Below are 23026 nucleotides of genomic sequence, written 5' to 3'. Positions count from 1 at the left end.
TGAAAAACTCCTCTCCGCCGAAGATACCGTTATAGGCACAGTCAATGCTATTCTGAGAGCCACAGCAACATTAGGCATAGCAGTTGCTAACTCCTTCTCATACAGATATTCCAGTGCTTGCATGGCCGTTGAGTTGCTAGGAACTAAATTGGCAAACATGCGAATTTCACTGCATAGTGCGTGTGGATCAATGTCTGATTCATTATTCTTCGAGTCAGTTAATGCAATTTTTAAGTCCATAGAGTATTTCATCAAGGTATTATCATCCATGGATGATATTAACTGATAATTGTGCAGAAATCCAAAATTGTCGAAATGCTGTTTCATTTGATCAAACCTCTCATTCACGGACATGATTGCTTGATCCAGAAGGACAAGAAAGAATTCTGTGCAAAACTTTTCCTTTGGATCAGTTATTAACTCATCCAGGACTTCATAATCGAAATAGCGCTTTGTTCATCTCCTGTGTAATCTGGTAACTGCAGGAAATGCGACATCCTCAGAAGGCATCTCCAATTCATTAGCGAGCTCTCTGGCTGTAGCTTCTGCTAATTCTAGTCCATTTTCTCTGTATGAAACCAAATAGTCAGAGACACTGTTGATGCATTTGAGAGCAATATCATAGTGCATATTTTCATTTTGCAAAATTTTGCTGGCTACATTGATCTGTGAAAGAATGTCATACCAAATCGCTAAGGAAACAAGAAATGGAAAATTTTTCAGTTCTAGCCTTAGGATCTTGAGAATCTTCAGAAACATCTACCAGTGCATTATACATAGAGCCTATTTGGAATCTGACAGCTTTAACACTCTCAACCCTGCATTCCCATCTAGTGTCACAAATGCGCTTCAGAGTGAAATTATTGATGTGCTTCTCCAGAATCTGCCAGCGTACTGTAGAAGCACTAAACAGCAAATAGATCTGATGTAACATTCCAAAAAGCGACATGGCAGTTGGTGACGATTTAGCCATGTCTCCAACAAGCAAATTAAGGCTATGACAACCGCATGGGATGTAGAATGCTCGTGGATTTTTATCCAGTATTCGTTTTTGAACGCCACTGTGTTTGCCTTTCATATTGAAACCGTTATCATATCCCTGTCCCCTACAGTTACCTAGGTCCAATTTCAACTCCGAGAGCATCCGTAAGCATTGGTCTGTGAGATTGGAGCCAGTGCTATCATCAACAGCTATGTACCCTACAAAATATTCTCGAACTTCCACTGAGGAGCCATCAATATGAATGATCCTTATTATCATCGTCATGTGCTCTTCATGGCTTATATCAGGAGTGCAGTCAAGAATGATTGAGAAATACTTTGCCTTATGAATATGGGAAATTATTTTCTCTAACGTAGCATTACCCATGAACTGAATTATTTCATTTTGCATGTTTTTGCCCAGATAATGATCGTGGATTTCATTGTCTGTAATCCTTCGAACATGCTCTTGCATGCACGGATCAAATTTGCCTAACAATTCCACTAACCCAAGAAAATTGCCATTATGCGGGGCAAACATATGATCGCTAGAACCTCGAAACTCCAGGTTTCTTTCACCCAAAAACTGAATAATAGCAATAATTCTTGTTAATACATTGCACCAATGCTCAATTTCTCTTAGCAGAAGTTCTTGTGCACGCTTATCAGTGGTACATCGTGCCTTCAAGCAATTTTGAAGTTCCAACCAATCCTTAAAGGCACGTATATGGTTGGCAGATATTTCAAGACTGCACACGTCTCCAATCACCGCAACTATCAGTAGTCAATTTGATCTGGATATTCGAGAATAACTTACAGCAGAAACAAAAAACTGCATTTTTATTCTTTGAGTAAACAAGCCAGGACCTGTCAACAAATTCCCCATTTGGTAATTTTCGGGAATAAAAGGAATCATAAAAATAGCGCCCATCATCATTCGTCGGATATTGAGTCACGGTTTCGCAAAAGGGCCCCTTTTTGACTAGGAAGACACATTCCTTGTCAGTGATTGCTGCACCCCACAAACCTGGATCTCCCCAACTAAAGGAATCAAAATCATTATCAGCCTCGTCATGATCTTCATCTTTCTGGTTAGAAACCGAAACGGCTGGCAACGTTGCTGAACCTGATGAAAAACCTATGTCCATGTCATTCTTAACGTCATTGGCTTCTGACTCCTCGGAGTCGGATACAGGTTTGTGGGGCTTGGACGGCGTTGCGGTATCTTCGACTAATGGAAGTTCAGTCCTGGTGCTAGTGCTGCTGCTGCTGCTGCTAGAGCTAACCGTTTTCGTTAGGAAGCGTTGCAAAGCGCCTTTTTGGGTAGCGAAGAATTCATCTTTCGCTGCTTTTTCTTTACGTTTTTGTGCACCTGATTTATATTTCTTTGGCGGCGGAACTGAAGGCATTTGGAATACAATAATTTCAAACTGTGGAAATTCGGCAAGGCCTAACTACTATCTACAAGACGTTCTTTCTAACGAAATGGAAATATATTGATATGAAGGAAAGTGATGGGTTTACGAAGAGAAAGGCCCCTTTTATATTGTGTCGAGAATGCAGTGCGGCGGTGTGGCCCTGACTGAAGCGTAAGTGGCCGCCTACTGAGGACAGCAGCACAGATGAGCCATGGAGGTGGCAACAGACGCGCGGGCCTGAGTAAAGTATAATGAAGATTGGAGTGCCGAGTGGAGATGTCCACGTGGAGTAATTAGGTGATGGAATAAGTTGCCCGTGAATTATATATATAAAAAAATTAGTAATAGAGGTTGGAGTGAAGGAGTCTGTGACTCTATTGGGCCCTGCGCAGCAGCGTCGCATCACAGGAAAAAAAAAAACCTTGGGCGCAGTGGGCCCCCTCCAGCTGTGGGCCCAAAGCAGTCACTTTGTTCACTTCGCCCTAAGGCCGGCTCTGGTACAACTACTTTTATGTAACAATTGAATAATATTTTCAGTTACCTATATGTTTATTTAAATACTAGGAAATTTAAAGACAATCTTTATAAATTGGAATTTTGTTTTTTTAACTATGCCTACCTCACTAGAGCCGCGTCTCCCCAGTTTGAAAACCATTGGCTTAGATAGTAAAGGGTGTTGAAATTGACAATTAAGGAAAAATAATGCATTATACCTTAGAAAATTAATTGCATGTGTTAAATTTAAAAGCCCTAAAATATATATATATTGTGATCAATAGGATGTGTTGCAGCACCCCAAACCCCAGACAACCTCAAAGACACAAGACCTGGGTGCAAATACAAAGTTTATTAATAATAATTACCGTTACAAAGGCTTTTTAGTAAACAAAATTACAATTCCAATTCTCTTTTTTTATCCTCCACTCCTCCCAGGCAAGCTTCATCCTCTTCCACCTGACTCCATCTTGCCTGGATGAGATCAAGCAGCTCCTTTTATCTTAGACTAGGGGGTATTTCCTCTGCTAGTGCATTGCCCGTTAAAAGCACTTCCGGTTGTCACCTAGCGTCAGGGGAATATATAGCCCTGTCAGGAAACCCGTGTTAATACCTGCATTTTGTCATTCCTTATCAGTCTTCCGGGATGGGCAGGGAACATCTTGCCTTCCATTGTGCCCACTCACTGTCATGGCCACCCAGCGCATGTATGCCCTCCATCACAATAAACATATAGTGGGTTAAAGTATGAAAGCAAATGTCTATTATTTTTTAAATGTCGACTCTTCTGTTATTGTTGGCCAAAATGCAAGTGTATCATCCATTCATCTATACTATGTCTCTATCAATTTCTCTGCACTCTCAGGAGTTGAAGATTTGTTATTTTTGCGTATGATTGGATTCCACAATTGCGGCAGCTCCTTGATGGGCTGATACCATGAAGACTACTTCTTTGTATTTTCTGTGTTTTACAAATAGATGTTTAATCCCACCTGGATGGCTTGTTGAATGATGAAATCATTGATATAGCATGTAAGTAGGACACAACTATTGGTTTTTATGTTGCTCCCTCCATTCAACCCTAATTTCAGATGGAACTTTTGAATCTCTGAAAACTCTATAAACTGGGGATGGAATTGTAAAATACATGCAAAATGTAATGAACATTGACTCAGCAATTGTGAAGTAATGTGTGTTTTTTGTGATGTTGGCCATCCCATCCCATTATGACTTTCAATAAACTACTTCAAACTCCATTAGCCTTTATTTCAAATTGCATGAACAATAATGTAAATGTAAAATTCCGTGAAAGTAGACACAACCTTTATGGTAGTCACCCATTGCAGTACATGCTGTTGTCTCCACTGAATCACTGATGTAGAGTGTAGCCTTCATTGCAAATACTGCCTAACCTAAAAAATATGTCAAATTCATTACCCTCGACTGAACCATTTTGTTGTGATAATGTGAACTTAATTTATCGAAGAAACTTTTGAAAAGCTTTAATTAAAAAAAGCTTTAATTTAATTTAAAAAAATTCAGGAACTTTAACTCAGTAGTTTTGGTATGATGCATTTTTTTGCTTTTGTAGCTGCGTTTACGCAGTTCTGCAGCTTCAGTATGCTTCATGGGATTCTGGAAAAAGCTTGATGCATTGAAATGATTCCACAGACAAAACATTTTTTTTAAAAACTTAAGTAAAAATTCAAAGTAAAACAGTTCACACAGAAATAGAGAAAAGATTGGTATGGCAAAGAAAAGAAAGGTTCTTGTTTAAGAGAAGTTCTGTTTAAAGCTTATAAATTTCTTTAAGTTTGCTTATACAGCTGTATCATTTCTAAACAGTCAGAAAACTGTATGCTTATCCCATTTTCATACTGTAAATGGGTCTTTCGGACCTTGCTAGCAATGGGACCTATTCTAAACAACAACTGACTTAATTAACACTGTATCACAGGTTCTATCTCATGTTAACTTACAGGGGGTAGAAGGCTATACCATAATCTATAGCTATGAAAGAAAATGACATAATAAATTATAGTATAAATTATATTCTTTTCAAATTAAGGAAACACTAATATGAGTTCAACTTAAAGCATTAACTTTCCAAGATTGGCTTTTACATTCACCATTACCGCCACTCTTCCTAATGAAATTTTTGAAATGCCATGTAGCCTAGATTTTAAGTTAGTTTTGATTAATTATACCTACAAAATTTCATTACATTGACACTTTCTTTTTGGAATAATAGACAGATTTTGGGTTGCTTCATATTATGAACCCCATACTCCATGAAACTTCTGAACACATAGTCTGTATTTTAAGTTGGACAAATAGCAACATACATGCATAATTTTTTGAAAATCAGTTCAGCCATTTTTATATAACAATATGTGATTTGAGGGTTGAAATAATGTCCTTATTATGCAAAATGAATAAATAACATCAATTGTAATATTCTGAATTTATTTATCTGGACTGACATTGATTTTTAAAAAATGTAAGTTTTAATTTGACAAAATACTTCATGTAGTGTAGGAATTTTGTGTTGGATTTATGTGCATGTCATGTTTCAGCCAGGAATCAAATTTATATATTCTGTCTCTTTTGTTCATTTTTTTTTCTTTGATTTATGTTGATCATGTGCATCATTCTGTGTTTTTGTTTTTGTTTATGTTTATAAGCTGTCTTTGTTATGCTCTATGTATGCGGGCCCCCTGCCAATCACCTCCTGGCAGTCCACTCAGATGTGCTGTGGAGTGGTGAATTCTTTTGCTTTTGTGAGTTTTTTTAGCATTTGTGATTCTTTAGATTTTTGTCCTTCGCTCTTTTTGACTGTTCTTTGAATATCTGTATTGGGATGTAATTGCTTTGGACGGCCTTATTGCTTCAGGCAATTCCTTTGCCTTATGTGCTTTTGTTTCAGTGCATTTTTGTGCAAATAAACTTTTTTTTTATGAAGACCTTCTGTTTGCCCTCATTACTGGCTGAGATTTGACTTTAAGAGTTTTTGGAATATTTGTAACTCTTTAGTGCTTGGGACTCCTAGTCTATGACAGCACCAAGCATAGTGTAAATCTTACAGGTTTGCTTCACTTTCTGGTGGTGTAAGTGTTGCTCCAAAGGTTATATAAAATACAACAAAACAGAGTGTAATAGGCTAAATTAACCCAGGCACAGATGCCTTCAGTTCTATGTTCCATGCCCTAGTTCCATTATTCTCAGTAGCATCCTATTCGCACTCTGGCTGTTTGCATTTTGTTGTGCTTTGTCTTTTGCAGTGTTTTATTGGGATCCACTTACTGGTGACTTTTATTAAGTATGGGGCTTAAATGTGTACCCAGTTCAAGAAGGTGGGGACTTTTTGTTGTTTATAAGAAAGAACTAGAAAGACATGCAAGTCTGCTGTTGGTGCACCAAAAGCTGTGAAGGCACTATTGAAAATGAAAACAGGAACTCAGCCAAGTATAAAAGAGGCCACCTTACCTCACTCTGGAGTCCGGAGATGGGTGGAAGAGGACAACACTTGCTGGAAGAGAAAAGGAGGAGTAAAGGAAGAGGGAAGAATGAATGGAAGGAAAATATTGTCTTTGCTTGATTATAAGAACATGGTAAAGGAACTTCTTCCTCTACAACTCTTTCCACTTTTATGTGGGGTCAATGTACTTGATCAACCTTCTTCATATACTCATTAATGCATCTCCTCCCGGGTCAAACCTTTTTTCTTTAGATCTTCTTTATCTGTCCACATCCACTTTGGCCTCTCTCAGTTTCTCTTCTCTTATACTTCAATTTCCTTCATGACAACAGTATTCCTTGATAGTGGTGGCCTCTTTCAGCAGGATACATGTGCCCTGTCACACTACACAAATTGTTCAGAAATGGTTTTAGGAACACAATAAATTGTTTAAGACATTGGCTTGGTCTCTAAATTTCCATATATATCAATCTGATTGAGCATCCATAGGATATGCTGGAAAAGCAAGTCTGATTCATGGAGGTCACAACTTGTAACTTACAGGACTTTAAGGATCTGCTGCTAACATCTTGGTGCCAGATACCACAGTACACCTTCACATGTCTTGTGGAGTCCATGTCTTGATGGGTCAGAACTGTTTTAGCGGCATGTGGGGGGACCTACACAATATTAGGTAGGTTGTTGATTTGTATATATATACTACTAGGGGGCTTTGCCTCCTGCTCACTTCGCTCGCCATGGCTGGCACTATGCGCCCGCCACTTCACGTCTCTGCCGCTCATGTATATGGATTTCACTTTCACCAAACAACAAATCTTTTCATTCTCGCGGATACACCTCTTCATTGGGAGGAAACACTACTGTTCCCTGATGGCAACACTAATTAGATGATCTACAAGTCTCTGACTTAAACATTAAATCCGAACAATATATATCTCTTTTCGCTCTTCTGTTATTTCACCGAGTAATAATTTCTGTTTGCTTGCTCTAATGGGCTCTTTACTATCATTTTTTTGAGACTTTCAAATTTTAGTACTTTCATTATCTCTAACTTGCTCTGCATGTATATCTTGCCAACATTTTTGAATTCTTTACAACGTTCTACTTTGTCATTTACTTTTTGTCTTTTATTTCCAGTCCCAGGCGTGGTTAAATCTCTTGGCACAAAGTCTCGTCTCGGGGACGTGAAAATATCTCTCTGAAAAAGTCAAGTTTCTTCCCAGGCTAAAAAGTCTCATCTCATCCCAGGATTTTTTTTATTATAATAGAGAGATATATACTATACTATACTATACATACATACATACATACATACATACATACATACATACATACATACATACTGTATATGAGAAAACTATGATTATATTTTGTGTACTTTCATAAAAATTTTCACCTTATTTTAGCTCCTCTGATGAGCTAAAAAGCTTCTGCAATAAGGCAACTTATCAAACATACAAAGCACATTAGATGCAATTTTAGCTAAAGGGCCTCAGGTGAAACAATCCCTGATCAAAACACTTTTAAACAGGCCTTAATTCACAGATTAGGTAACAGCATGAGAAGGGGCACACAATATTCTGTGGATTCCACAATTCTTTCGAAGTCACCAGAAGCAAGGAAAAGAAATTTTCACATACTCTAGACAAGCATACCATGTGCCAGTCTCACCATACACTATGGATTAAGCTGTTCTATTTCTCTTGACTGCTGGCAAGGCTATAACGAATTGGTAGACATGGAGACCATCCTAGATTTTTTTTCAGAGTGACCACACCACAGTAGGACTGACACAAGTAACACATCTGACTCAAGTATCTAAGAAACTGCTTCAGATCTAATACCAATATTTTTACTTTAGTATCAGTGACATGACAGTGACAGACAAGTTCTGTGTTGTTGGCCTTAAACCAAGTTAAATCAATATAGTTCCAACTATACCCTGCACTTTTTAGTAAAGGGGATGGAAGGGTTGTGCTCCCAAAAAATATCCCAACATATTAGCAAATGGGGAATGTGCAGACTACACAGAGAAAAGACCTGGAACTACATGTTAATGCAACACTCTGGGGCTATGAATTTACAGTACTAAACACATGTTTAATTCGATATAAGGCATTATTAAACCAATCAGGACTAGTATGTATTTATATCCTAATTCAGATTTGGCATGAAAATTTGAGGTAAAAATATAAGGTATCACATTTTCCTATACCTATTTCAACATTTTAATGTTGTTCTGTAATTTCTCAATACGGACGGAAACAATCTAAATCTCTGTAATTTTCTTAAGTAGGCACCTCTGGTTGGGTCCCTAAAGTACAAATAGAACTTTTCACTAAATTTTGTAGATATTTCATATGGATACACCAGAATGTTAGAAACAAAATAAAACAGAAGCTGGCTTATCAACAAAATTTTCTTTACTGACAAAAGGTTGGTCTGTTAATAGTAAAGATTTCCCTAAATCATTTAAAATTCAGTTACTAGTAAAGCACTTGCTGTAAAGATGAAAGTAGCTCCTAAGGGAACTTTAAGACTTTTGCATGGTTTATAGGAATACCCTTTACATATTTTATTAATGAATGGAAATGATAATGATTATTTTAGATACTACCTGTATATAAACATGCAACAATAACATTTTTCTTCAACATCACGGTCCAGTTGTGTGAATAAAACCAAGCAAACTGAATTGCTGATTTTTTTTTATGACAGGTTAACATCTTAAGTGCTGGACATAATCTAAAACAGGAAACAAAGCTGGCATCATATTCAGAAAAATGTGCTTCATACACCAAAATATTATTCACAAATACCATATTTAAAAGAGTAACCAGAAGCAAGTGTCAGAAGCAAGCATGATTTAAAAATGAGCTTTAAACACAAGTTAGGGATTTTCATTGAAGGGAGAACCAGAAAAATTAAAAGCAAAAGACAGAAGGAAAATTGCTAGGTTTGGCTGGCCAAAAGAAATGGGACAAGGCAGTTGCTAACAGGTTAAGGGCTGCAAGCAACAGGAACAAGGACTGCACCTTATAAAGATAGGATGAGACATTAGGATAGGATGAGACTGGCTGCATAGGCAGGAAAAACATGTCAGTTGCTGATTAGCTGAGAACTAGCAAACTGGCATGACAAGAAGACAAAAATGGGAGTCAATTGTATTTAACCACTCTACACATTGACAAAAATCAAACAGCTGACCAGGAGTTCGACTTGACAGACACAAAGTTTCTTGTTAACAGTTAGACAAAGAAAGAAAACCACTGGTAAATTGACTAGATAGCTCAAAAGAACTGATGTTTATTGCTAGAGAAACGGAATGGTCACTGCCTAGTAAAATGGGCAACCGGCAGAAATCAAAAAGCACAAAGAGCTGCAGATACCACACAAGAACATGGAACATTGACAAATCAAGAATTTCTGAAATTTACTTAATAACTGGGGGTGTTCATTGTCTGTATGGAGTTTGCACAGACACACATACACATCCCACATCCCAAAAACCTGTTTGTTATTGTAAGTTATCTTGATAATGCTAAACCAGCCTGGTTTGCACAAGTATAAGTGTGTAAGTGATTGTGTCTTGTGACAGTGTGGTACTCTGTTCAGGGCCGATTCCTGCCTTGCACTTACCGCTGTCATGAGTGTCTCTGGATCTCTGTTACTGTGAATTGAAAAAAACAGGTTCAGAAAATAAATGCATGGTTGAGGAAGTGTTCTTTTAATTTCAAGTTTTGTGTTATAGTTTCAACTAGAATCTGGATATTGCATTGTGTTATAGACCTTGTTTCTTCACAAAGTACTTGAATTTTATTATCTGTTTCAATTTACTGATTACAATTTTATGGATCAGTCTATTTAGTAAGAACTCATAATGTGTTATAATTATGTCTAAAATTCTGACTTATATACAGAAATAATCAAGTAAATAGTGTGGCAAAATAGCTTAGGTATAGAACTGCAAACAAATAAACAACATACTACATCCAGATCTTTTAAGTTGTTTTAAATAGAAATTCCTGCCAAATAGGCAGGGGAGTGTAAGTAAGTGTATCCAGCAATGAACTGGAAAATAAATGCGTGTTATTTCTGTCCTATATGCTTAAAGTCCTACAACTTAACTCCAAACAGTGGATAATCAGGAGATCTCATTCAGTGAAATTTAGTAGCCCCTGCCTAAATACTACTCCATAATACCTGTATTAACACTGCCAATCATTTTTTTCATGACAGTACAAAACAATGCTAAAGTGTTCCTGGAAATATCACACATATATACTGTATATGCAAACAGTAATTCCTTTTTAGTTTGAAAGCCAACCTCAGTGGGCAACAGTAACAGACTTTTGTCAGATTTGACAAAATCAGTGACATTACCCTTTACCATAGTACATTATATAGTATATAAAGAAAGGGATCGAACAGCCAGTTGGTCATGGTAAAATAGATTTTAATGTGGCTTTTTTTCTACTGATCATTGCCTCCAGAAGTTTCTCCTTGGGAGATGTTTACAAACTGTAGTTTTATTTTCAAGTCTTCTTCTGTTAGCTGACCTTAGCAGATACACTTAACTTCACTGAAGTGAACCTAACAGATTGGATACTGTCTCCAAGTCCTCTTAGAGAATTCCCAGGTGTTCTTTGGTCGGCCAAGAGACACAAACCCTCCACTGTGTCCTGTGTTACAGAAATGGCTCCAGTTACTTTTGTGATGAAAACTGTCCCTTTGGATGTGGAATATAACTAACTCCTGTGTGGGAAAAGAGCAGGAGAATATATATTGTAAAATACATTGTAATCATACATGCATCTACTATTCAGTATTTTAGCCATGTTACCTGCCCAAGACAGGTAATAGAATAAAGATAAAAATACTTGACATCTCTTTCCCTATACCTTCAACATGATTTCTTGGTAACTTTGTGTATTTGCTTCCTCTCTCAATTGTGTTTATCTAAAGCCTGCTTTTCAGACTCTGTCATTTTGAGGCGCCTTGCTTGCCTCCTGACTTCTTTGGAGACAGGCACTTACTCTAGGAAGGCTGGACAGAGCTATAGAAGATCCTTAACCCATCAGCAGGGCCGGTATCTGCTCCTTTGGGCAAGGTGAAACAGGATGAGGACTGCCAGAACCCTACAAAATGACCTCCAGAAGGCCAATGGTGTGAATGTCTCTGACCAAACAATCAGAAACAGACTTAATGAGGATGGCCTGAGGGCACAAAGTCCTCTAGTGGGCCCTGTGCTCACTGCCCAGCACTGTGGAGCTCAATTGGCATTTGCCATAGAATACCAGAATTAGCCGGTCCACCACTGCTGCCCTGTGCTTTTCACAGATGAGAGAAGGTTCACCCTGAGCACGTGTGACAGATGTGAAAGGTTCTGGAGAAGCCATAGAGAACGTTATGCTGCCTGTAACATCGTTCTGCATGACCAGTTTGGCGGTGGGTCAGTGATGGTCTGGAGAGGTATATCCATGGGACAAACAGACCTCTACAGGATAGAAAATGGAACCTTGCATGCCATTAGGTATCGGGATGAAATCCTTGGACCCATTGTCAGATCCTATGCTGGTGCAGTGGGTCCTAGGTTCCTCCTGATGCACAACAGTGGCTGGCCTCATGTGGCGAGAGTATGCAGACAGTTCCTGGAGGATGAAGGAATTGATACCATTGACTGGCCCCCATGCTTGCCTGACCTAAATCCAATAGAACACCTCTGGGACATTATGTTTCGGTCAGTCTGATGCCGACAAGTTGCACGTCAGACTGTCCAGGAGCTCAGTGATGCCCTGGTCCAGATCTGGGAGGAGATCCCCCAGGACACCATCCGTCTGCTCATTAGGAGCATGCTCTGACTCTGTCAGGCATGCATACAAGCACGTGAGGACCATACAAACTACTGAGTACAATTTGGAGTTGCTGCAATGAAATTTCGGCAAAATGGATTTGCCTGGCACATCATTTTTTCACTTTGATTTTAGGGGTGTCTTTGATTTCAGTCCTCTGTAGGTTAAAATTTTTCATTTCCATCAAACGATGTGGCATCCTTTTGTTCCTAACACATTACCCAGTTCATATCAGTATAGATATCCAGCATGATTTTTTTTTCACACTGAGAGCTGATGTGTTTTCAAAGTGTTCTAAACTGACTATATGTATATGTGTATATATATATATATATATATATATACTAGCAAAATACCTGCGCTTCGCAGCAGAGAAGTAGTGTGTTAAAGAAGTAATGAAAAAGAAAAGGAAACATTTTGAAAATAACGTAACATGATTGTCAATGTAATTGTTTTGTCACTGTTTTGAGTGATGAGTGTTGCTGTCATATATATATAGATACACACACACATATATACATACATATATATATACATATATACACATACATCCACATATATATATATACATATATATATAAATATATATATAGATATCTACATATACACACATACATATACATACACACATACATACATACACACACATACATACATACACACACATATATACAGACAAATACATATATATATATATATATATATATACTCTTTGGGGTGCGAGCAACTGTTGCAGGGGGTGCCAGAATCCATCAAGGAAGAAAAATGAAAAAAATTATTTGTACAAAATCTTAATTTATTTATCAATTCCTAAATAATTAAATGGGCAGGCTATTTCGTATCAGTGCAATACACTGCTTGTTAAAACGGATGACTCCCGCTCTTACGTGCAAGTCTGCGTGGATATTATGAACTATCGTATCTGTTCAAGTTCTATTTAAATTTTAAATAGAAGGAATTTTTATTTAGTCGACAGAAATGTCTTTGGTAGAAATGTAAGTTAAATGTAGGCATCATTGCATACATTTTTCTTCACCATAGAAATGTAAAGAGTAAATTTGCCTTACATTCCATCCAAAGATATTTGTGTCGACTAAATAGAACTTGAAAAGACATATTTTTTCGAATGTGATCACGCAATTCAGATCGAGTTGACACGCACTACATCAAGCTCGTGTGCTATTGTGGTTTCGCCTGCGTGCCTCAATAAGTCACCCTCCCCTCGCTCTTACTTTTTTACCGTTCATCTAATGATTACACTGAGTATGGCTTTACCAAAACAATCATTGATGGCGAATAAAGTATCTATTATTCATAAAGCTTCAATTGGTGATCTGTCTTTCTGCGTTAACCGCATATTTTTTCATACGTCTCAAACCAAAGGGATGCGAGGGGAAAATGAATCGGGAAGCGCTGATATATATGTATGTGTGTTTATATATATATATTGAAATAGTTTTACTGTGAAATAATGCAAAGAGTACGCGACATGTGTTTTGCCCTAATTTTGGGGTCTTCAGGCGTACATACTCAGTGCACCCCCTCTCGGGAATCGAACCTCGGACGTCGGCGCTAGAGTCGAAGACTCTTCCATTGCACCACGGCATGTGGTTTGTCTATTTGAGAGTATGTAGATCGGGGTATATATATATATATATATATACTCGCGCTTCGCAGTGGAGAAGTAATGTGTTAAAGAAGTTATGAAAAAGAAAAGGGAACATTTTAAAAATAACGTAACATGATTGTCAATATACAGTAATTGTTTTGCGAGTGTTATGAGTGTTGCTGTCATCAAGGATTTGATTATCATTATTTCTTTCAATCAGGTTCGTATTTGTAGGATGTGTTGTGTTCAAGTTACATTCTGTGTTTGTCAATCGTTGTAAAGATAACAGGTTTCATTCATCGATTTGTTTCTTACTGCATCAATAAACAGCTCGTCTTCCTCTTTATCTGAGACGTGACACACTGCATGCATGGGTTTTTTTTTTTACACTGTCTTCCTTTAGCTGGACATTGACTTTTTCCAACGTGTGCTTTGTTTCCACAGTAGTTGCACTTAGGAATATGCTTGTATGTGTCAGACACTTCATATTTTTTTGCTGCCTTCTCAATTGTGTAATTCGGTTTTTGTTCAGCACTCTTTGGAACTGTTGCTTTTTGGCTGTTCTCTGCGTAATTTCACGTGAACCGCTCGGTGTACATGCATCTAAGGTTCCCAGCTGTGCTGGTGCCATCTCGGGCGATGTCCACGGCTGTATTTAATGTTAGCTAAGACCTGGCACTTAAAAGTTTCTCTCGTAGTTTCGCTGAGTTTGTGCCAAACACCAACATGACCATCTCATCTTCGTCTGCATAAGCACAGTCCTTCACCCGTGAATATTTAGCGGCAGTGTTTCTATTGGATTGCCACTGACGTACGGACTGGGCAGGCACTAAATTACGTGGGAGGCATAACTCCGTCTCCCACAGCCATCGAGCAGACGTCTATTATAGTATATGGTCGAAAAAATAGGTTCCAGTTATGACCATTACGCGTAGAATTTCGAAATGAAACCTGTCCAACGTTTGTAAGTAAGCTGTAAGGAATGAGCCTGCCAAATTTCAGCCTTCTACCTACACGGAAAGTTGGAGAATTAGTGATGAGTCAGTGAGTGAGTGAGTGAGTGAGTGAGTGAGTGAGTGAGTGAGTGAGTGAGTGAGGGCTTTGCCTTTTATTAGTATAGATAACATGCAGTGTGTCACATCTCAGATAAAGAGGAAGACGAGCTGTTTATTGATGCAGTAAGAAAAGAATCGATGAATGAAACCTGTTATCTTTACAACGTTTGACAAACACGGAATGTAACTTGAACACAACACATCCTACAAATACGAACCCGATTGAACAAAATAATGATAATCAAATCCTTGATGACAGCAACACTCATAACACTCGCAAAACAATTACTGTACATTGACAATCATGTTACGTTATTTTTAAAATGTTCCCTTTTCTTTTTCATAACTTCTTTAACACACTACTTCTCCGCTGTGAAGCGCGAGTATATATATTGTCAGGTATGCCAGGGGCAACGACCCGGCCGGGACGCCGTGAGGGACCGGAAGAGGGTCAGAGCTCACCCTGAATCACGTGGGGGCCGCCTTCCTGGTTGCTCTGGGGGCCACGGGTTGAGGGAATGAAAGCCCCACCTTGTAGGGGCCCATGGTCACCGCCAGGAGGCGCCCCAATGCCTTGGGGACCTGTTACCTCAGCACTTCTGCCACACCTGGAAGTGCTGGGGGGAAGAATAAGGACGATACCCGGAGAGCTGCCGGGAGAACAGCCGGCACTTCCGCCACGCTGGGGCGTGGCCAACAGGGGAGTGTCGGAAGCACCTGGAGCTCATCCGGGTCATGTATAAAAGGGGCCGTCTCCCTTCATTCGAGGCTAGAGTCGGATGGAAGTAGGACGAGGCAGAAGAGGAGTGGAGGCGGCCCGAAAAGAAGCATTTGTGGCCAGGACTGAGATTATTGGGGTTTGTGCACGGGACTGGGTCTAGGTGACCATTATTATATTTGTAAATAGTTGTAAATAAAACGTGTGGTGGTATTTAACACACATGTCCATCTGTCTGTGTCCGGGTCGGCTCCACAATATATATATATTGTGGACGCTGGCCCGGACACACACAGACGGACATCATTGTTTCACCCAACACACTGTTTATTTACAAATATTTACAATTTTAATGTCAGTGCACATCCCAGTGCCTCTTGCACCATTCCCCCAAAGTCCAGGCCTCACAGTTTCTTGTGCCTTTCTCCTGGCCGCCTCAAGACCCCTCTCTAGCTCCGTCCTCTTCCACCCGACTTCCGCCGATGACTGGAGAGAGGCGGCCCATTAAATATGAACCGGATGGGCTCCAGCTGCTTCCCAGCATTCCTCCATAGCCACACCCCAGTGTGGCGGAAATGCCGGCTGCGCACCCGGAAGCCGTCCTTGTGTCCCCTGTCGTCTTCCCCCCAGCACTTCCTGGTGTGGCGGAAGTGCTGGGCTGCCGGGATATTCAGGCACTGGGGCGCCGCCTGGCGGTGGCCACGGGTCCCTACAGGGCTGGGCTTCCATGCCCTTCACCCGAGGCCCCCAATATAACCAGGGCGGACGCCCCCTCGTGGTCTGGAGGAGGCACAATCCCTCCTCCGGTCCTCCTGGGTGTCCCGGCCGGGGCACAATATATATATGACAGCAACACTCATCACTCACAACAGTGACAAAACAATTACATTGACAATCATGTTACGTTATTTTCAAAATGTTTCCTTTTCTTTTTCATTACTTCTTTAACACACTACTTCTCCGTTGCAAAGCGCGGGTATTTTGCTAGTATATATATATACTGTATATATACATACATACATATTATGAGGGGCCGTTCAGGAAAAAAAGATTGGTTCATAAATATATACATTGGGTCAGATATACTGTATATATCAGATCAGATACATTGGTTTGAACATATACATTGGTTTTAATACATCCGTTCAGATATATATATTTCGGTTCAGATATATACATTGGTTGGGATATATTGGTTGAGATATATACATCGGTTTGAATACATCCGGTCAGAAATATACATTGGTTTATATACATTGGTTGAGATATATATAAATTGGTTTGCATAGATCCGTTCTGATATACAGTACAGTAATCCCTCGCTATATCGCGCTTCGACTTTCGCGGTTTCACTCTATCGCGGATTTTAAATGTAAGCACATCTAAATATATATCACAGATTTTTCACTGGTTCGCGGATTTCTGCAGACAATGGGTCTTTTAATTTATGCTACACGCTTCCTCAGTTTGTTTGCCCTGTTGATTTCATACAAGGGACAATATTGGCGGATGGCTTAGAAGCTACCCAATCAGAGCATGTATTACATATTAACTAAAACTCCTCAATGCTATAAGATATGCATCCTGCGCGGAGCTTGATTGTTTGCTTGTCTCTGCCTCTCTCTCACCCTCTCTGACATTCTCTGCCTGATGGAGGGCTGTTTGCACAGAGGCTGTTTGCTTAAAAGATACTGACGCTCCTCTAAAAAAATGCTGCTTTATTGCGGTGCTCGGCATATTTAAAAGCACAAAAGCACACGTATTGATTTTTTGATAGTTGCTTTAATCTCGCTCTCTCTCTGACGTTCTCTGCGCCTGACGGAGGAGATGTGAGCAGAGGGGCTGTTTGCACAGAGGGGCTGTTTGCTTAGAACTTAGATACTGACGCTCCTCTAAAAAATGTCGCGGCAAACTTAAAAGCACAAGTATTGATTTTTTGATTGTTTGCTTTTCTTTGCGAGCGCTCTCTCTCCCTCTGAAATTCTCTGCTCCTGAAGAGAAGAAGATCTATTTGCATTCTTTTAATTGTGAGAAAGAACTGTCATCTCTGTCTTGTCATGGAGGACAGTTTAAACTTTTGACTAAAGGGTGTTATTTCATGTCTACAGGGCTCTAATAATGTTAACAGTGTGGGAGAGTTTATAAGGGCTTAAAATATATAAAAATAACTACACAAACATATGGTTTCTACTTCGCGGATTTTCGTCTATCGCGGGGGGTTCTGGAACGCAACCCCCACGATCGAGGAGGGATTACTGTATATACATTAGTTGAGATACATCCGTTCAGATATATACATTGGTTTGAATACATCTATTCAAATATATATAGGTTGAGAAATATATATTGGTTGATATACATTGGTTTAAATATATATATTGGTTAAAATAGATTGGTTTAGATATATACTACGGTTCAGATACATCTGTTCTGATATATACTGTATATTGGTTCGGATAGATCCGTTCAAATATATACATTGGTTGGGATTTATGGGCAGGCACAACGCGGCCACCCATGTTTAGCATCTCCCTTTCGCTTCATCATTGCATCAACACTGTTGTATAAAATGTGCACAATAATTACAAGTAGCATATGCCTGTCTGTCGCGTTTTGTTTCGTAAGCACTCTTGGCTGGGGGGTCCTCGATTTCAAAGCACTTTTTTTCCTTTCATTATTTAAAACACTCGCACAGATACCCGCCTCTTCGCTCCGCTCCGTCCCGCCCCGGCTCGTTGTACCCGCCTCACTCGCTCTCTCTTTTCACACCCATGACAGATTCTTCTCAAAAGCAGAGTTACCAGAAAGTATTAATCGCAACCGCAGTACCTCCCATTTTTTCATGTTTAACTGTTTTTATAATAAAACTAAAAAAAACACACACAAGCACGTACACGCTCACACACACACTCAAACTCACAAATCGTGGGTCGCACGTACTACTGATTAAGCGTATCTGTCAAGGGCGATTATTTTTTCACCCCATAAAACAGATTCTTCTCAAAAGCTGAGTTACAAGGAAGCATTGATAGCAACTGCAGTACCTCCCATTTTTTCACCTCAACAGAATCTGGTTTATCATTGACCGAAAGCCGCCCGGTGATTTCTGTTATTCCGTATTGGCAGCATTTCATTAAAGGGCGATCTGTTTCAGCTAGGAACTTAGTCCTGTTTGCTGAAAGGATGTTATGGAGGAAAACACTGGAATAGCGCTGTTTCTTCTGAATGTTTATCAGTGATCAGGGACCAGAATGATCAGAATATTCCCGCTTCACAAATAACTGATGTCTGCTTTTATTGTAAAACTGAGAAAACCACACACACGCGTACAAACACAACACAGTCAAACTCACAAATCGTGGGTCGCACACACTACTGATTAAGAGTATCTGTCACGGACGATCATTTTTTCACCCAATAAAACTTTAGTTCGTCAAAGTTAGAAAGCATCACTGTGATTTCTATTATTCCTTATTGGCAGCATTTAATTTAAAGATGATTCACGTTAACAAGGTGAAAGAGTCTCTTATTTTGACAGGACGATCTTTTTTAGGCTTAAGCATTTTTGATTGACTTACAAAAGAATATAGTTATTACTTACCCTCTTTGCTTCAAATTGGCTTTTTAAAAAACCTTTTTGATATAATTTGTTTATGACAGTATAAAATAAAAGTAGTGCACAAAATTATAATGCGCCTACCTAACAGGAAGAGGTGGTGGTAAGAGATTGCAGACTCGCAGTTAAATGATCACTGGTTTGTGTCCGGGGGGCTTCCTTTCTGTTATTTTATTTATTTATTTTTACAAATTGCTTTGAGTAGTAAGGAAGGCGCTATAAAAACGTAAGGAATTAATAATAATAATAATATTATTATTATTATTATTATTATTATTATTATTATTATACGTGTGAATGCGTGATCAAATTCAGCCGCTGCGTAGTGGGGTATGAATAGGGACACTATGTGCTCGACAATACCACGAGTTCATTGAAATAATTGCACAGCAAGATGCACACGCAATACAAACATAATGTGTATATTATTGAAGTAAAGGTTTATATCAATTGATTATATACAAATTTTTAAAAAGTTGAGAGATGTCAACTGGTTAAAATGCATGACATTATACATGTATTGCTTTATAGTCGACATATAGTGTATTTATATTATTAAAATAATTATATAAAAATCATATAAAATGGTATAGAATCTGCGTCGTAGACGTATTTTGTGTCATATTTCTTCAAAGAAGTTTTCAATCAGTTTGCTTTAAAAAATCTTACGGCAAACATGTGAACCGTTGAAAATCGCTGATCTTAATCAATCTGTTTTAACGCATGCTCCGTGCAAAATGCTGTCATATCTGTTAGTAAACATGCATGCGCAGCGATGTCCTGATGTCTGCGTTCTAAGGCTGCAGGAATATTAAACGCTATTGACGTTTTACTGGGGTGCTCTGTGATTGAGGGCGGACAGTAAACTTTGTTAAAATTATATCGAAAAATACCAGTTGTGTTTTTAGTCGCTTTGGCGTGTTTACTGTTCTGTTACCAAAAATTCTTCAACGGGGCTCATCAACAAAGAAACGTGGATAGTAAGATTTAGTAAAATATCAGTAATAATAATACATTGCTCGACACCCAGTAACACTTTACAAAGACATTTAAAAGACAGCTCGTTAAAATAAATGTAGCAATCCATTGTCATGCTATAAGTGACAGCTTGCTCTTAAACATTTACACAGGTAGTTTTTCCTGGGAATAAAAAAGGGGAAAAAAATCCACGGGAAAGGTTTTGTTGTTGAACTCAAATTTCACCTCTGCCATGCGAGTCATTAAAACTATTGGAATGAAATATAGTTCTATATAAATAAATAATACATTTCCTATCACACCCACCCTTTCACTCCTGTACATTGGAGAGGAATCTCATTTTCACAGCAGGTGCAATTATCCTATAAAACACATAGGAGTTCTGTGCACCGTTTTTCATGGGAGATTAAAACTAATCAAATGTATTTAAAAAACTTTTAGCAGCCTGTGGCATTCCTCGTCTGCCGTGGTCCATTACAAAATGAACACCAGGCAGTTAAAATTGTGCACAGTTTCTTTAATAAGCCTATCAGACAGTTTTTTATAGCACTTTCATATCGAGTGTGTCTCTTAATCCCTTCTAGCAGAGGAGACACTTATTTCCACAGCTTGATCTATGCTGTAGAAATGTGTGCCCCCTTCTCCTGCTTGTAAATTAATGCTTTAATTACAAAACTGTCCACAGTTTATTTAAAGAGATTGAAGGAAGTTTTCTATATCACTTTTTTGTCTACTATGTCCTTACTCATCCACTAATTAAAAAAAAAAATCAAGCACTTACACTGTCTTTTTTAAGTATGTCTATGAAAATCGCTGTGAGTAGCCAGAAAAATGCTATATAAATGTAAGATATTATTATTATTTAGGTTTTTTAAAATCCAAATAAACCTGATAGGACTTCCAAGATATGTGCCACTCTAGGGAACCAACAATGTCAAACTGATTAGGAAATTTTGTGATCAGTTTCTTTAAAGTATATTAAGCAAAAAATAACTTTTCATCATCTCGTCATTTCTAATTTGACATTTCAGGATACAGTATATACTGCAAATATACATTTAAATTGTAACCGCTGACAATTATTTACTCGTGTGCTTGCATTTTCCATAAAACAGCTTCAATATGTGCACAAAGTATAAGTAATAAAACACACAAATTCTGACATTAGCATGACTGTTGAAGAAAAAACATGTATTAGAAAGTATTCTATGGAGTTTTCATAAATTAATCATTATATACCTTTTGAGGTTTTTTGATATATTTTGTAATCAGGTTTTTAAATTTTTTTTTTATCTTTACTGCCACTACGCAGATCAACAATCGCCAACTTGGTCACTGTCCGAATAAGTCTTTCAACTTTTTTCCTGTATCCATTAATACATTTTCCAGTTTCACTACCCATCTGAAAGAGTTGGCATCAGGTTGGGTGACACTTTTAAATTGTAGTAGTATGAGCGAGCGTCAGTGTGGCAAGCACTAGACTGGAATTTCTTTCCGTCTCATTTTTTGTCTTCTGGCCCAAGCCTGTAAATCTCTTTTGTAAATGGGTGGCTTGGATAGAGGACAGATACTAACAATTTTCAAGGCTATATTAAAACAATACTAAAAGATATTTGTGTACTGTATGTGTGTTGTAGTGCCCCATGTTGTAAGTGTTAGATCCATACATTAAGAGTCATGAGAGTCTTTGAAATTAAACAGTTTGAGAACCACTGGTCTACTCAATGTATAAACTATATTAAAATGTTAATAACTTCAAGTAACATGCATATGCTGTCCTTTCCAGATCATGTATACAAGGGCTGTTTGGAAGGAGGGTGAACAAGAGGAGGAGGGTGTAGTTCCTGAAAATTGGATCGACAGGAACAACAGAACAGTTAGGTGGCCACATAGTATGAGCGCCACAAAAACTGAAAGGGCTCTAAGGGACAAAATTAACCCCCAGGATCACTGGATGACGTTCCCTTTAATCAAAATAAAATTTTCGTCAGGCAAGTTTTTTGATGAATAGAAATTTAAATATATATCCAAGTCAAAATATTGTTGATATATATATATTTTTTTTAATGTTGAATTGTAGCCAGTCATCGTGAATGTGACAATTACAACCTGACCAGTCAGGCAGAGGACGACGACGATGATGAGGTGCCATTTAAATTGACGAGGAACCGCACTAAAAAAGGAACTCCAGAGGGCTTTGTAAGAAATGGTATGTTTCTCACTCTCAAGTAACAAGATGTGTATCAATTTTGAGGTCAGTCAGATGGATGGTTTGAGAATTATGCATGGAAAACACACACAGACACTCGCACACAGGCAGATGTTTGTTGCATGTATAGATAGATGACATTTGTAATCTGACATATTGGGCCTCAAATTTTTGACTAAAATGTGTATCAACATTTTTTGCAGAATTGACAGATTCAGATAACGAGAACATCAGGGGTAATGGTTTTCTATAATGACTTTATAATTTGTTTCAAGATTAATAACTTTTTTTTAATAAGGTTATTCCATTTTTTTTGGAGATGCATATGATTATTTTCACTGTATTACCTCTGTATAGGTGTCAAGCTGCCCAAATACCCCACTGCACCAAAAAAGCTGTGGTCCATTCAAGGTACCAACTTGAATCTCAATGCATGTGGGAATAATGACAACTTATGAAGCATGATACTGTCTTGTGTATACACACAATTCACACTGATTCATGTGTTTCAGCCTCTGAAGATGAAGCCAGGTCTGTGGAGCGTGCGGACAGTTCTCAGGGCAGTGAAATGTCCACTCCTTGTGAGTATTTACTTCTCCCCTCGCATCAACCATCCC

General features: G+C 38.5%; 1 pseudogene; it reads right to left on the bottom strand.

The window, feature by feature from the left end:
* Nucleotides 1–456: 456 nt before the first annotated feature.
* On the bottom strand, nt 457–2390 carry LOC120526641 (annotated as a pseudogene).
* Between the last annotated feature and the right edge of the window lie 20636 nt (nt 2391–23026).

The sequence above is a fragment of the Polypterus senegalus genome, chromosome 3 (genome assembly GCF_016835505.1).
Source record: "Polypterus senegalus isolate Bchr_013 chromosome 3, ASM1683550v1, whole genome shotgun sequence".
Classification (NCBI taxonomy): Eukaryota; Metazoa; Chordata; class Cladistia; order Polypteriformes; family Polypteridae; genus Polypterus; species Polypterus senegalus.
This window is presented reverse-complemented; position numbering and strand designations above follow the sequence as displayed.